At 45.0% G+C, this 14,158-nt stretch overlaps 1 pseudogene; it reads left to right on the top strand.

Annotated features, from left to right (window-relative positions):
• The first annotated feature begins 12,228 nt into the window (after window positions 1-12,228).
• LOC147698748 (centrin-3 pseudogene) lies at window positions 12,229-12,762 on the top strand (annotated as a pseudogene).
• Window positions 12,763-14,158: the final 1,396 nt, after the last annotated feature.

Raw genomic sequence — 14,158 nt, forward strand, 5'->3', positions numbered from 1 at the left:
GAAAAAGAAATTGGCATTCCTGTAGAAGCTGGTACAAATTACACTTCATCAGCTATCTAAAACGCATACCCTGATACTAATTGAATATATAATCATTCAAAGGTATATATATATATATTAGGCAAATAAGGTTTGATTTTATCTAAACAAATGTACATTTGAAGCAAAACATTCATTTGAATGCACAAATCCAAAATGTAGGCAAATAATTGTACATTAACAAACACAAATGTGAGTTTTTGCAGTGTCCACACACAGCACATACGCAGTATTCATCTTACAAGCACCAAGAGAACCAATCATAATATTGGTTGAGGAAAGCAGTAGTTCATGCTTTGCCCTGTAGCAGACAAAAAGAAAATTATATATATTCAGACTGGCCAACTCCCTACTGTGTGCTACACAACTCAACAGGGGCCTTCGTTGTAATGGGGCTGAATTTAATGGCTGATCATTTTGGCCTGGGGTAATACTGACTCTGCACCTTGCGTTATTTTCATGAGGAAAAAATGCAGTCCAATTCTGAGTTCAGAGACTGGAATGAGGCCTAAATTCTGGGTCAGACCTGTGCATCCTATATCACTAGTGTTCTAATTTCACAATGTAATCCCAAGTGAAATATACAAACTGAAGAATTTCTGGAGAGTAGCATTAATTCAAAACATGGAAACAGTGTTTCTGGCCAGCTTGTAATGAGAGCCTTGGGCCTTCACTCGTTTTTCTACCCTTTCTATCTTTCACCCTTCTGCACCTTTCTGCATCTCTGCTCTTTTGTGCCTTTTTTCTGCCCATTTTCCCTTTCTCTCCCTCTGCTCCTTCACTCGTTTTCACTCGTTTTTCTACCCTTTCTATCTTTCACCTTTCTGCACCTCTGCTCTTTTTTGCCTTATTTCTGCCCATTTTCCCTTTCTCTCCCTCTGCTCCTTCACTAGTTTTCACTCGTTTTTCTACCGTTTCCATCTTTCACCTTTCTGCCCTTTTCTGCATCTCTGCTCTTTTGTGCCTTATTTCTGCTTATTTTCCCTTTTTTCTTTATCCCTTCTTTCCTCCCTTTACCTTTCCCCGCCGCTGCTGCCCCCGTGGCCCCTCCCCCCCAGCGCGACCGGCCCAATCCAGCTCCTCTCCCCGCTCCCGCCTCCCAGCTGTCCAGCCCTCCCCGACCCCTACTTAATGGCGGCCACTGCTGCGGGCGCGCGGCTGGTGCACCGAAGGCGCGTCAAAGGCAAGCACGTCTACGCCCGTCCGCGACCAGCACCAGGAACCCTGGACCTCCGCCCCGCCAACGCTACGACCCAGCAGCACTCCACGCACTCAACCCAGGCTGCAATAACAACTGCAAGCTAGCATCACCAGCTGACACCCATGGACCCTTCAGCTGTCACTGCTGCCGGCACACATGCAGCACCGCCAAGAACACGGATCCAGCGCAACCCGCCCACAAGAACACAACCGAACCGAAGACCCTGTAATGCATTCTCCTCAACATCCGATCCCTCCACAAACACACCACAGAAATCTGGGACCTCCTGGACAGCACCACCCCGGACGTAGCATTCTTCACCGAAACCTGGACCAACGCCACCTCAGGACCGGACATCGCCATCGCCATCCCCAAAGGATACAAGATCTACAGGAAGGACCGCCCCACCCACCCAGGAGGCGGAATCGCCATCGTCCACAAATACAGCCTCCGCCTGAGCACACTCCATGACGAGTCCACAGAACTGATGGAAAACCTTCACTTCAAGATACTGGTCAGCCCCACTCCCACCCTCCGAGGAACCCTCATCTACCGACCCCCTGGACCCCGCGGACCCTTCGCCAACTCCATCACGGACATTATCTCCCCGCAGGCCATCGCATCCACCAACTACACCCTGCTTGGAGACCTCAACTTCCACCTCGACAATCAACTGGACCCCAACACCACATGCCTCCTGGACAACCTCCACAACATTGGACTCTGCCAGATCGTGATCGAGCCCACGCACTCAGCAGGACACACCCTCGACCCCCTCTTCACTACAGGAAACTCCATCACCTTCAGCCACACCACCGAACTCCCATGGACCGACCATCGTTGTGTCCACTTCACCTTCAGAACACCCACCATCCACAGACACCAGCACCTGCTTCCACAAAGAAACTGGACCAAAATCACCGATGACCAGCTCATCTCCTCACTCAACAACTCCACCCCAACCATCACGGAGAACGACGACCCCAACACCGCAGCCCGAACCCTGCATAGATGGATCTCGGACAGCACCAACACCATAGCCCCCCTCAAGAAAAACAACAATACCCGTGCCAAGAAAGCCAGATGGTTTACCACCGAACTTCGAGAGTCCAGGCGCACATGCCGCCGCCTCAAAAAGGCCTGGAGAAAAAACAAATCCACAGAAGCCCACAACAACTTCAGAGCCGCCACCAACGCTCACCATCAACTCATCAGAGAAACGAGGAAAAAAGCGATTGAAGACAGAATCTCCACCTACGCACACAACAGCAAGGAACTCTTCAGCATCATCAAGGAGTTTGCCCAATCCACCAGCGAGTCTACCGACATCCCTCCCTCACAAGACCTCTGCGACAAACTCAGCACCTTTTTCCACCACAAAATCAAGAGCATCTACGACAACTTCGACGAAGACAACCAACACACTGAACCCTCACCAACCACCCCCGACACCCGGGAAACCAGCGAGTAATGACTGGACAGCCCTCACCACCAAAGACATACTGAAGACAATGAAGTCAATCCACTCAGGGGCCCCCACGGACCTCTGCCCCCACCACATCTTCAACAGAGCCGCTGACACCATCGCACCCATGCTCTGCCACACCATCAACTGCTCCCTGGCGACCGCCTTGTTCCCCGACGACTGGAAACACGACGAGGTCAACCCCCTCCTGAAGAAATCCTCAGCGGACCCCACCGACCTCAAAAACTACAGACCCATCTCCCTGCTCCCTTTCCCAGCGAAAGTCATCGAGAAAGCCATCAACAGCCAACTTGCCACATTCATTGAAGAACACAACGTCCTCGACTCCTCCCAATCCGGCTTCAGAAAAAAACACACTATGGAAACCGCCCTCCTCGCCGCAACAGACGACATCCGCACCCTACTGGACAAAGGAGAAACAGTAGCCCTCATCCTCCTAGACCTATCAACAGCGTTAGACACAGTCTCCCACCGCACCCTAATACGCAGACTCTACGACGCAGGAATCCAGTACAAGGCCCTTGACTGGATCTGCTCCTTCCTCTCCGGCAGGACGCAACGGGTCAGACTCCCCCCTTTCCTCTCAGACCCCACACCTACCACCTGCGGAGTCCCCCAGGGCTCCTCCCTCAACCCGACGCTCTTCAACGTCTACATGGCTCCACTTGCCCCCATTGTCAGAACCTACGGACTCAACATCGTGTCATACGCAGATGACACCCAGCTCATCCTCTCCCTATCCAACAAGCCCAACACCGCCAGACGCAACTTTCGAGAAGGCATGGAAGCCGTCGCCAAATGGATAAAAAACAGCTGCCTACAACTAAACACCAACAAAACAGAAGTACTCATCATGGGCCCAAACCCCGACGCCTGGAGCGACACCTGGTGGCCCACCGCCCTCGGAAACCCGCCAACCCCCACAGACCATGCATGCAACTTGGGAATCATCCAAGACTCCGAGCTCAAAACGGACCGCCAGATCAACTCTGTCTCACCTTCCTGCTTCCACACCCTCCGCCTCCTTCGTAAGACCTTCAAATGGATCCCCCTCGAACACCGAAAGACAGTCACTCACGCCCTGGTCACCAGCAGACTCGACTACGGCAACATACTCTACGCCGGAATAAACAAAAACCTCATCCGCAAGCTACAGAACATCCAGAACGGCGCCGCAAGGCTGGTCCTCAACCTGCCAAAACACTGCCACATCTCCCAGCACCTGCGCACACACCACTGGCTCCCCGTCGAGGCGAGAATCACCTTTAAGATGCTCACCCACCCACACAAGGCCCTCCACGGCACCGGGACAGCATACCTAAACAGCCGGCTCAAATTCCACGCACCCCAAAGGACCCTATGATCAGCCCAGCTCTCCTACGCCGAGGTCCCCCGCACCAGAAAGACCAGATCGGGAGGCCGCTCCTTCTCCTTCCTCGCGGCCAAAGCATGGAACGCCCTTCCGCTCCACCTCAGACAGACAACATCGCTCCCCATCTTCGCAAGAAACCTCAAACCCTGGCTCTTCGACAGACCCCCTCCTTGATGGAATGGAACCTGCACCCCCCCCCCACCCCTAGCGCCTTGAGACCCTTACGGATGAGTAGTTGTGCTTTAACAAACTCCTGAAGGACAGAGGAAAGAGCAGATAGACAAGTAGCTGATATGGAAGCCGGAACAGCAAGACATGAATTGCATTGGTCATGAAAAGCAAGCAGTAGATGCACGCAAGTCCATGCCTTAGAAGACTAAAAAGCTGTGTTTCTGATGTGGGTTTTCATTTCTCCATGAAGACAAATGTCCAGGCAAGGGCACATGTGTAAATGTTTCTTTAGAGAAAACAACATCATAATGGTTTGCAAAGTAAAAGAGAAAGTAACTACTTCACAGCAAGAAAAGAACATTGACGCCAGCAAGTTCCAGAAGCATTCTTGCTACACCCAGAAAGCAGAAAAATAACATCAATTACAAGTAGAAACCAAACAAAGTTGGTCATTGTCAACTTCACTCTATGAAAGCTTGTCAATGTCATTACCGAGCACCTGTGAAGTAGAAGATGTGCGATGCTGGCATCGACCAAGGAGCAACAGGAACATGGTGGTTTGGCTGCTTGCAAAGAAGAACAAAAGACAAAGGCAAACTACTACATGAAACATTAGAATTCATTTGAACATTGGCCCAATATTACAATAAAGGTCAACGGTTGCCCCTTTATCATAGACAGTAGTGCGTTGAATGGCAAGAGGCTCCCTCGCATTGAGAGGTGGGGGTTGTGCTTGCAAGAGTATGACTATGCAATTGAACACACGCAAGGTAAAGATAAGAACCCTGTTAATTACTTTTCATGAGTACTGTTGCAGTGACACAGTTCAACATCCAAAATGGCTGGGGAGTACATTCACTTTATTGTCAGGTCCAGCATGCTAGCAGCCCTATCCATTGAAGAGATCATTGCTGCTACTAATGCTGATAAGAACATGCTTATCCTCAAAGGCATCATTTCAACTCAGTTGTGGAAGAAGCATGCTCAACCTTTTACTGACAAAGTTGAATTAAAACAATGTAACAAATTACAGAAGTAAATGTCCATTACCAATTTCAGGTGTTGTCTTGAGAGGCTCAAAAATCATCATACTTAAGAACCTATATCAACAGGTTATTGAACTTGGCCACAAAGGACATTGCTCCATTGTCGCCACCAAAAGAGCCCTAGAGACCGAATGTGTTTCTCAGGGCTGGATGAGTGGGTTGGCAAAGAACTAAAGGAGTGCCATCTTTGCAACTGCCTTTTCCCCAAAGTGACACAGCACCCATTAACAATGTCTGACCTTCCTGCACATGTGCAGGAAAGATTTGCAGTTTATTTCTTTGGGCAATTGGAAAACGGACATCATCTCATAGTAGTCATTGATGAGTATTCACGCTTTCCTTTAGTAGAGGAGTTATCATCGTCAACTCATGACAAGTTTTACCAGTGGCTGGATAACGTGTTTGCAGCATGGGGCATCCCCACGAGTCTCAAAACTGTTCAATAGCAAAGAATTCAAGACATTTCTGGGCAGACTAAATATAAAGCATCAAAAGTTTTGCGCTCGCAAATGGGCCGATTCAGCGAATCGGCCCTTTTGGGAACGCAAAAAGACCTTTTGCCATGTTTGTAACTTTTTGCATTCACAATATAGGTAATCTCACTTTTTTGCGATTACCTAAATTGTGAATGCACTTAGGGAATGGCAATTTGCGATTCCCTAAATGCAATGTGTATAGCATTAGCTAAATGCGATTTTGCATTTAGGAATTGCAAATTACCATCAACTTCAAGTTGATGGTAATTTGCGAATTCTTTCAAAAATGCACAAAAGTGCATTTTTCAAATTGCCAGCGCATGTGTGTGTGCCATATGTGCACATTTACCTGTTTTGGAGGTGCATCAGGGGGGCCTTAGGCCCCCTAGCACCCTTGGATTTGCATTCACAAGTTGTGATTACCAAATTGGTTGTGAATGGATTCCCATTCATTCCTATGGGACTCTTAGGAAATGCATTCCCTAATAGCGAATCGCAATTTGTGATTCACTATTAGGGAATGGTAAGGAACCGCAAAATATTTTGCGATTCCTACATACATTGCATTTTGTGATTCCAAAATAGCGAATCGGTAAAATTAGCTATTTTAGAATCGCAAAAGCATTGCTTGATACACCCAGCCCTATGTGCGCTAGCACCCTTGCGATTCAGGGCGGACTCAACAAGGAATTGCGTAAAATACTGGGAGGTGTTTCGCGGTGGTTATTAACAATTATGACCTAATGAGAGTGCAGTTGTGATTGTATGCTGTGGAATAAAGACGTACAATTCAGAGCTTTGTGTGTGGCATATTAATTTGCATACTCCCAGGCTGGGGAGGACGCTACAGATGGCTCAGTTAACTAACACTCCCTGCTGACACCTGCAGCTACATGAAAGCAGCAAGTTTCAACTCCACTCAATCAGATTAATCCTTCATCCTCCCAAAACTAGTAATTTGAGTATTATTAAATCGGGTAGTAGTAGCTTTCAAAGTGCTTAGAAACAGCACAAGAGCAGTGGGAGGCACTCAATAAAACAATGCAGTGATCACCAGCATACAGTTAGCACACGTATTATATCTCATCTGTGATTTGCAACAATTAGGAAAATGGAGAGAAAAATAAAGAGACAGAAGCTTTGGCCTACGGCCATAACGTGCCTTCTGGAGTTGTAGAGAAAGCACTGTCCCTCCCTGTGCCTGAAATTGAAAATATGTAGAGTGGAAAGATAATAGGTGGAATGGTTTCAATATTTCCACTAAAAACAGCGGGGCTTATTTACAAGCCCATTGCGCCACTTTTGCTTCATTCTTAACATGGGAAATGTAAATAAGCCCGGGCATCTCTAGTCTTGTCCCATTGACATGCTCCCAAGCCCCTCCCCCTCACAATCTGCCTTCAATACTGTGGTTTCCGCTGAGAATCCTACAAACGCAGGGCCATATTATCAAGCAAGGACGATACATTATTCTGGTGTTAACCTGGGCTTCTATGGAAATTCACAAGGGCATATTATCAAGCCCATTATCGCAGCTTTAGCAGCAGTTTCCTGCCGATAAAAGCGGCAATAATGTATCTCCCATGCGTGATAATATGGCCCATAATTCTCTACCATGTGCGGCGTCTCTTGGTAGAGATGCTTCTGTCCCTGTATTAATGCTCTCTGTGAAGGGCTAGGATGCATCTGTGGTATAAGGCCAACAGTAGAATACATATCTGAAGAAGCTATAATAAAATATAGATAACAAGGGAGAATGCCTGGTGGTCATTGAGGGATGTGAGGAAGACACAGGATGCACGCTACTAGAATTGCCTTGCTGCCGTTTCTCTCTTTTTTTAAATACTTTTGTATTCAGGAATTGAAAAAGTGCAGTAGAACGCCAAAATATCAGCACAGTTTGCAAATTTGTTGATCAAATGTTTAATGTGGACGAAGTGGGATAACAAAATATATATAACTAGCAGTGTTGTCTTTATTAGCTCCTGTTTAAAATTGTGTTTCCTAAATTAAATAAAGCATACGTTTTGGCTGCTTAGATTGGTCTTCCATTTAATACACAGAGAAAGAAAAAAATGTTCTGACTTTAGCTGTAGATAAAAAGATAGGTGAAAAGTTTGGGTTTAGATTTTAAGGGATTATCTTGCTAATGGGCTTCCTATACATGAGCTAAACTCTTTTCTATACTCCTACCAATTATCAGTTTTAAAATATTATAAAAATCAGAAATTCCACCTATTAAAAGCTGTTTATATACATGAACAACTTCCCTGTCTGGGATTCTTAAAAACATTCATTTGATCACCAATTATAAATACATCCACATTAGAAATGTTCTCAGCTGGTAATGTACTGACCTACGGTTAGTGGTGAATTAGTATAGTGAAATATGAAAGTAATTTCAGTGGTGGGTTTGATACTCAGTTCTTTGAATTGAGAAAGATAGCGAAGGGGTAGAAGAGGGAAAAAGGTTTGCATTTATAATGGGCTTTTCCCTTCTCCATCTCTCCAGTATCCTTCTCAATCCAAATAACTGACTAACATATAGACATAAGCCAGTGAGGTTTACAGGGTGTAAGAATCACGTCATTCATAGCTCACTGTCCTATATTAGAAGGATTCCAATTTATGAACTGCAAGTAACAAAAGGATCACTTTTAAAAGTAATACCTCACTTACCAATCTATATAACATAAAAATCTGTCTTCTGCGTGTTACATGATGTGCTAAGCAAAAGACATTATTAATAATCCATACAATTTTGATTCAAAACTAGGACTATACAAACAAATCCCTCCAGCAAATTTATGTTAACCTCCAGAATTATCTTGCCATTAACATTATTTCCTAAGATTTACTGGGCGCTCAAAGATCTCTGCAGCAGGTGTCGTAACCCTTTAAGATATTTTTGAATGCTGATTTTACAACCAATTAAGAACAGATTTACTGACACAAATCTCACTGTGCCCAATTTGTTCCTGGTAGAGTTTAAAAAAATAAACATATAAGTTGAGGCCTAGATTTTGCGATGGAGTTGTATCACTTTTCTGACACTTTTCTGGCACAACCCTGATGCAAAACCTAATTTGCTAAATATTGTAATGAGCTCGAATGTGCTCATGATAGACCTGCTAAACATTTGTGTGAGGTCTTAAGATCTGATATCATGTGTTTGGTGTCACTTCCTGTGAGGTCTTGGGTTGTGATGCCACTTCCTGTGATGCTACATGTAATGTCACATGCCATGATGTAACGAGCTGTGATGCCACGTGTTATGATGTCACTTGCATATTGCCTAACTTGGTTAGTCTCCCCTCTTCTTTTATTAGGATTTGAACCCTAACATAAATGCATATTACTTAATGGAGACTTAATTTGTCTGGGGAACCATTTGTGTGGCGCTTTGCAATCCACAAACGTAAATAAAATTGGGTAGCATGCATTATAAACCACCATCATTCAGGTTGACTTCAGCATGGGAATGATTGTAATTGACTGGTGACGTGTCAACAACAGAGCAATTGCTGTTACTGGCAAGGCATCCTATACTCCTGATTTGTATGTACTTGCTGACAATCAATCAATCAATCAATCAATCAGGGTTTTGTAGAGCACGCTGCACACCTGTGAGGGTCTTGAAAGGATACACTAAAGGCAATACAACAGGCAAGATACAAGACATTTATTCCAATGTTGCAGGGACATGACCGACAGAGCCAACGGCAAGGCAGCAACTGCTGAGAACGTGCATAGTTACATTGCACCTAACAGAATTGCTAAGGTGGCCCCATGCCCACGTTCGAACCAAGACTCAACACATCTTTCCCTTCATTATAATAACACAAGTGAAAAATTGGTACAGGAATAAAACAAAAAATCTTCCCCTTATTATAATACCGCAAAAGATGGATTGGTACAGAAATAAAAACATAACTTTCCCACAACAAAATCAATGTACAGTACAGAATAGGGTAAAAACAATAGTCCAGAAAATTGCCCAATAAAACATTAAACGCTGATCAAACAGAACAAGCATACAATATCCCCCAGCATTTAAAGTAACCACTAAATATGACAACATCATTGAAATGGGATGGTGCTCTCTTAACCCAAACAGACCTCCGTGAGTCAGTATCAAGGTGAACCTGTGTGGAACCAGCGGTTTCATGATGTCCCCCAAAGACCTCAGAGGCACTGTAGGGAACACCCCATGCAACATGTCCATTGTAGTTTGCTTTGACAATTTTTCTTTTTTCCACCATCTGCCGACACTCAATCTCACTACTCTCTCCTTGACGGTCTCAATCCTCAAAGGAGAGGAGAACTTGAAATGACCTTTAGCCACTAGTCCAGGAAGTTTAACTCTCACCCAATCCCCATTGACAAAAATAGATTAATGTCTCCCCTTAACAGCATCTGTTCTAGCATACTTCCCTTTAGCCTCCTTACACTTCTCCTTGACTCACTCCAGTTTGGCATGTGGCACTTCTAAATAATTAATCCAAAGTCTAACCACTTTGGTAGCAGCCATTTCTTCACTTTAGTACCACACAGAATTCGGCACATTAGTGGCGGAAGAAGGAGTCGTACGTAATACCCACAACAAATCCAAGAGTTCTTTCTCCCAGTTCAAGCCATTGGCTACTGAAAGTTGAATGTTATCCTTGACGGTTCTGTTGTAGCGTTCCACTAAACCATTACTATGGGGGTGGTAAAGGGAGGTAGTAACATTTTTAACACCATTAACCTTGCCTAATTCTGCTGGTGCCTCCTCCCTAAAGATTTTCGTCTCCACTGGAAAGATGCACTCAAGACAATAACAACAGGTAAGATAGAAGTGGTTTGTTTTAAAGTTGCAGGGACATGACTGGCAGAGCCAACGTCAAAGCAGCAACTGTCAATCTTGTGCATAGTTACATTCCAACTAACAGGGTTTCTAAGGTGGCCCATATTCCAACCAGGACCCAACACATCCCAAGGCGCTGAAGGAGGGACGTGTGAGCAGCTCCGTTGGGGTCATTCAAAGAGTCAGGTCTTGAGGTCCTTTCTGGATGGGTGTAGTGTTGTGCTTTGTCTGAGGTGAAGGAAGAGTTTGTTCCAGGACTTGGCTGTGAGGTAGGAGAAGGATCTTCCATCTGCTCCGGTCCTGTAGAAACCAGGGACTGTGGCTAGGGCGAGGTCGGCTGAGTGGAGGTTTCTCTTGGGGGCGTGGAAGGAGATTCAGTCAATGAGATATTGAGGTCCGGTGTTGTGGAAGACTTTGTAGGCATGTGTGAGAAGTTTGAAGGTTATTCTTCTTGCGACAGGGATCCAGTGGAGGTTGTGGAGATGTTGGGTAATGTGGTAATTTCGTGGGTTGCCGAGGATAAGTCTGTCCGCAGTGTTCTGGATGGTCTGGAGTTTGAGGAGGAGTTTTTTTGTTGATTTCAGCTTAGGGAGCATGTCTGTATTCCAGTCTGTTGGTGATGAGAGCATGGGTGAAGGTTTTCTTGGAGTGAGGGGCATCCACTTGAACATCTTGTGAAGTATACAGAGGGCGTTGAAGCATACAGAGGATATAGCGTTGATCTGGTGATTCATGGTGAGAGAAGAGTCGCGTATGATGCAGAGGTTGTGTGAATGGTCTGTTGGGGCGGGTGACTTTCCAAGGGCAGGGGCCACCACGTGTTGTCCCATGCAGAGGGGATAGATCTGAGGATGAGTACATCTGTTTTCTCTAAGTAGAGCTTCAGGCAGCTGTTGCTCATCCAGGTCACGACAGCTTTCATCCCTTCTTGAAAATTGCGCCGGGTAATGTCGGGCTCCTTGGTGAGGGAGAGGATGTGCTGGGTGTCATCGGCGTAGTAGACGATGTTGAGTCCATCGTTTGTGACTATGGTTGCGAGGATGCCATGTAGATGTTGAAGAGTGTGGGGCTGAAGGAGGATTCTTTGGGTACTCAACATCTGATCTCTGTCAGTTATGAGAGGAAGGGCGGAAGTCTTACTCTGTGTTCTGGCTGAGTGGAAAGATCGTATCCAGTTTAAGGCTATTCCTCGGATTCCGGCGTCGTGCAGCCTGGTAGCTAGTGTGCAGTGGTAGACGGTGTTCAAAGCTGCTGATAGGTATATGAGGATGAGGGCTACCGTGTGATCTTGGTTAAGGAGGGAGTGTATGTCGTCAGTGGCAGAAATTAGGGCGGTCTCCGTGTTGTGGTTCCTGCAGAATGTGGATTGAAAGGTGTCTAGGATGCTGGTGGTTTCTATAAAGTGTGCTAGCTGGGTGTTGACAACCTTTTTAATGACTTTAGTAGCGAAAGGGAGCCAGTGGATGGGCCAGCAGTTCTTGAGATCCATCAGTTCTCGGGAGGGCTTCTTTAGGAGGGGGTTGACTTTACTGTGTTTCCAGTCGTCGGGGAATGTGGCAGTCTAAAGGGCACAGTTGATAGTTCGGCTGTGATGTCCTCTGTTACCTCCAACAATATAGGCATGGAGTTTCAAAGAAATGAGCAACTTGCAGACAAAACAAAATGGAATAAAAGAAAGGAACTGACAGAAGAGCAGGAAATTAAGGATGCATTTGAACTATTTGATACAAGTAAGGATAAAGTGATTGATTATCATGAACACGAACTGCAGCTTGCTCTGCAAGCCACAGCATTTGATGTAAAGAAAGTTGAAGCATGAAACATTCTCAAAGACTATGATCGTGAGGCGCAAGGAAAAATCAGCTTTGAAGTCTTTCATTAATTTGTCACAGAATGGATATTAGATCGAGATCCACAGGAAGAAATCCTAAAAGCATTTACAATTTTTAACACTGACGATTCCTGTAAAATAATCTTGAGGAACCTGCAAAGTGTTCCAATGGAACTTGATAAAAACATTTCTGTTGTAGAGCTACCTGCACTGATACAAGAATTCGACTGAGATTTTGCTGAAGAAATAAATCAAGAGGAATTCTAAGCAATTGCGACTAGATGCACAGAATGAGATTCGGCGTCGTGAAAGGACCCAATGCAATTTCTGCATACTAATAATTCGATTTACATCAATGGAGCCCCAAGGATTTCAAAAAAGTAGTCATGGTGGAACAAAATAAATACCGTACAATTGCAGCCTCATTTTTGCAACTTTGTCTGCTTTAGACACCGGTTTTCAAAATGTTTATCAACTAGTTTAAGCACAGTACTTTAAATTAAATCATATTTTGCATATATCCTTTAAAGTTGTATGCGGTTATTGTTGGTAGCATGTTCTAAGCAAAAACATTAAAGAGCATGAATTTTGATAAAAGAAATATAATATTAAAAAACAGAGACTGCACTAATGATCACAAACCATTGATCAGTTATTGACTCAAAGGAAAGGGTAACTGCTTTGCAAAGGGCAGGGAGGGCCTTAGGCCACCTTCACCTTTGTGGATGCTGTCAGAAGCCTATGGGATAGTTGGCAGTGGTACATGGGACCTTTGCCTGCTCCCCTTGATGCATTGCTGAATGTGAAACATTTTCCTTTAAAAATAGCACAGGCTCCTTTATGGAGTGTGGTCTACTTAAAATAAAAAATAAACATTTGGCAACGCAAATATTGAGATGTTGGTTTGCTCTTCCTTGCCGGTCACCTTTCCTGTGTTTGTAACCAATCACAGGGAATTGCAAATAGGGAACTGCATAGTCAATATTTATTAGGCAGACCATTTTGTGACCATCTGCATCTATAGATTTGCGGTGCAACATATTACTGCATAGGTCACATCGCAAAAAGTCGATGCACAGATTACGTTCACTTTTTGTGACCCGTTTTGTGGTTCAACAGGCCCATAATGTAAATATTAAAGTGGCTACTGTAAATGGAAACAGCACCTACTAACTACTGTGCAGCTTTTAAATCAGAGCCAGAGGGGAAACTTCCACTGCCCTCTATTAACCTGTCTGTCTTCTCTACTGGGTATGATGTATATGTTGCAAAATCATTCCACAGTCTCCTCTCCTCTGTGAATTATCATATGTTTTAGGAGCTCCCAGATGCCAAATATAAATACATTTTGAAGTTATGCAGATTTTTTGTTACAGCCAGTGGCGTAGAAATGGCAGTGTGGAGGGGGCGGTCTGCCCCGGGCAGCATGAGTTTTGGAGTAGGCGGCCTCCCCACACTCTCACCTGCAGCCATCTTGGGGCGGCAAATGCTAAAATTGCGAGCACCCCTCCTCGCTCTTACATACAAGTGCCCTGCACAGACACTGCCGCAGGCAGTCAAAGGTCTATCTACGCCACTGCTTACATCTCTTGAATTTCATATACTTCTGACTTCGAAAGCTACTAAATAGACCCTTCTACATTGTTAATACACTTACACCTTGAACAGTGGACCTACAAAGCAACAGAAA

Source organism: Lissotriton vulgaris, chromosome 8 (assembly GCF_964263255.1).
Source record: "Lissotriton vulgaris chromosome 8, aLisVul1.2, whole genome shotgun sequence".
Taxonomy (NCBI): Eukaryota; Metazoa; Chordata; class Amphibia; order Caudata; family Salamandridae; genus Lissotriton; species Lissotriton vulgaris.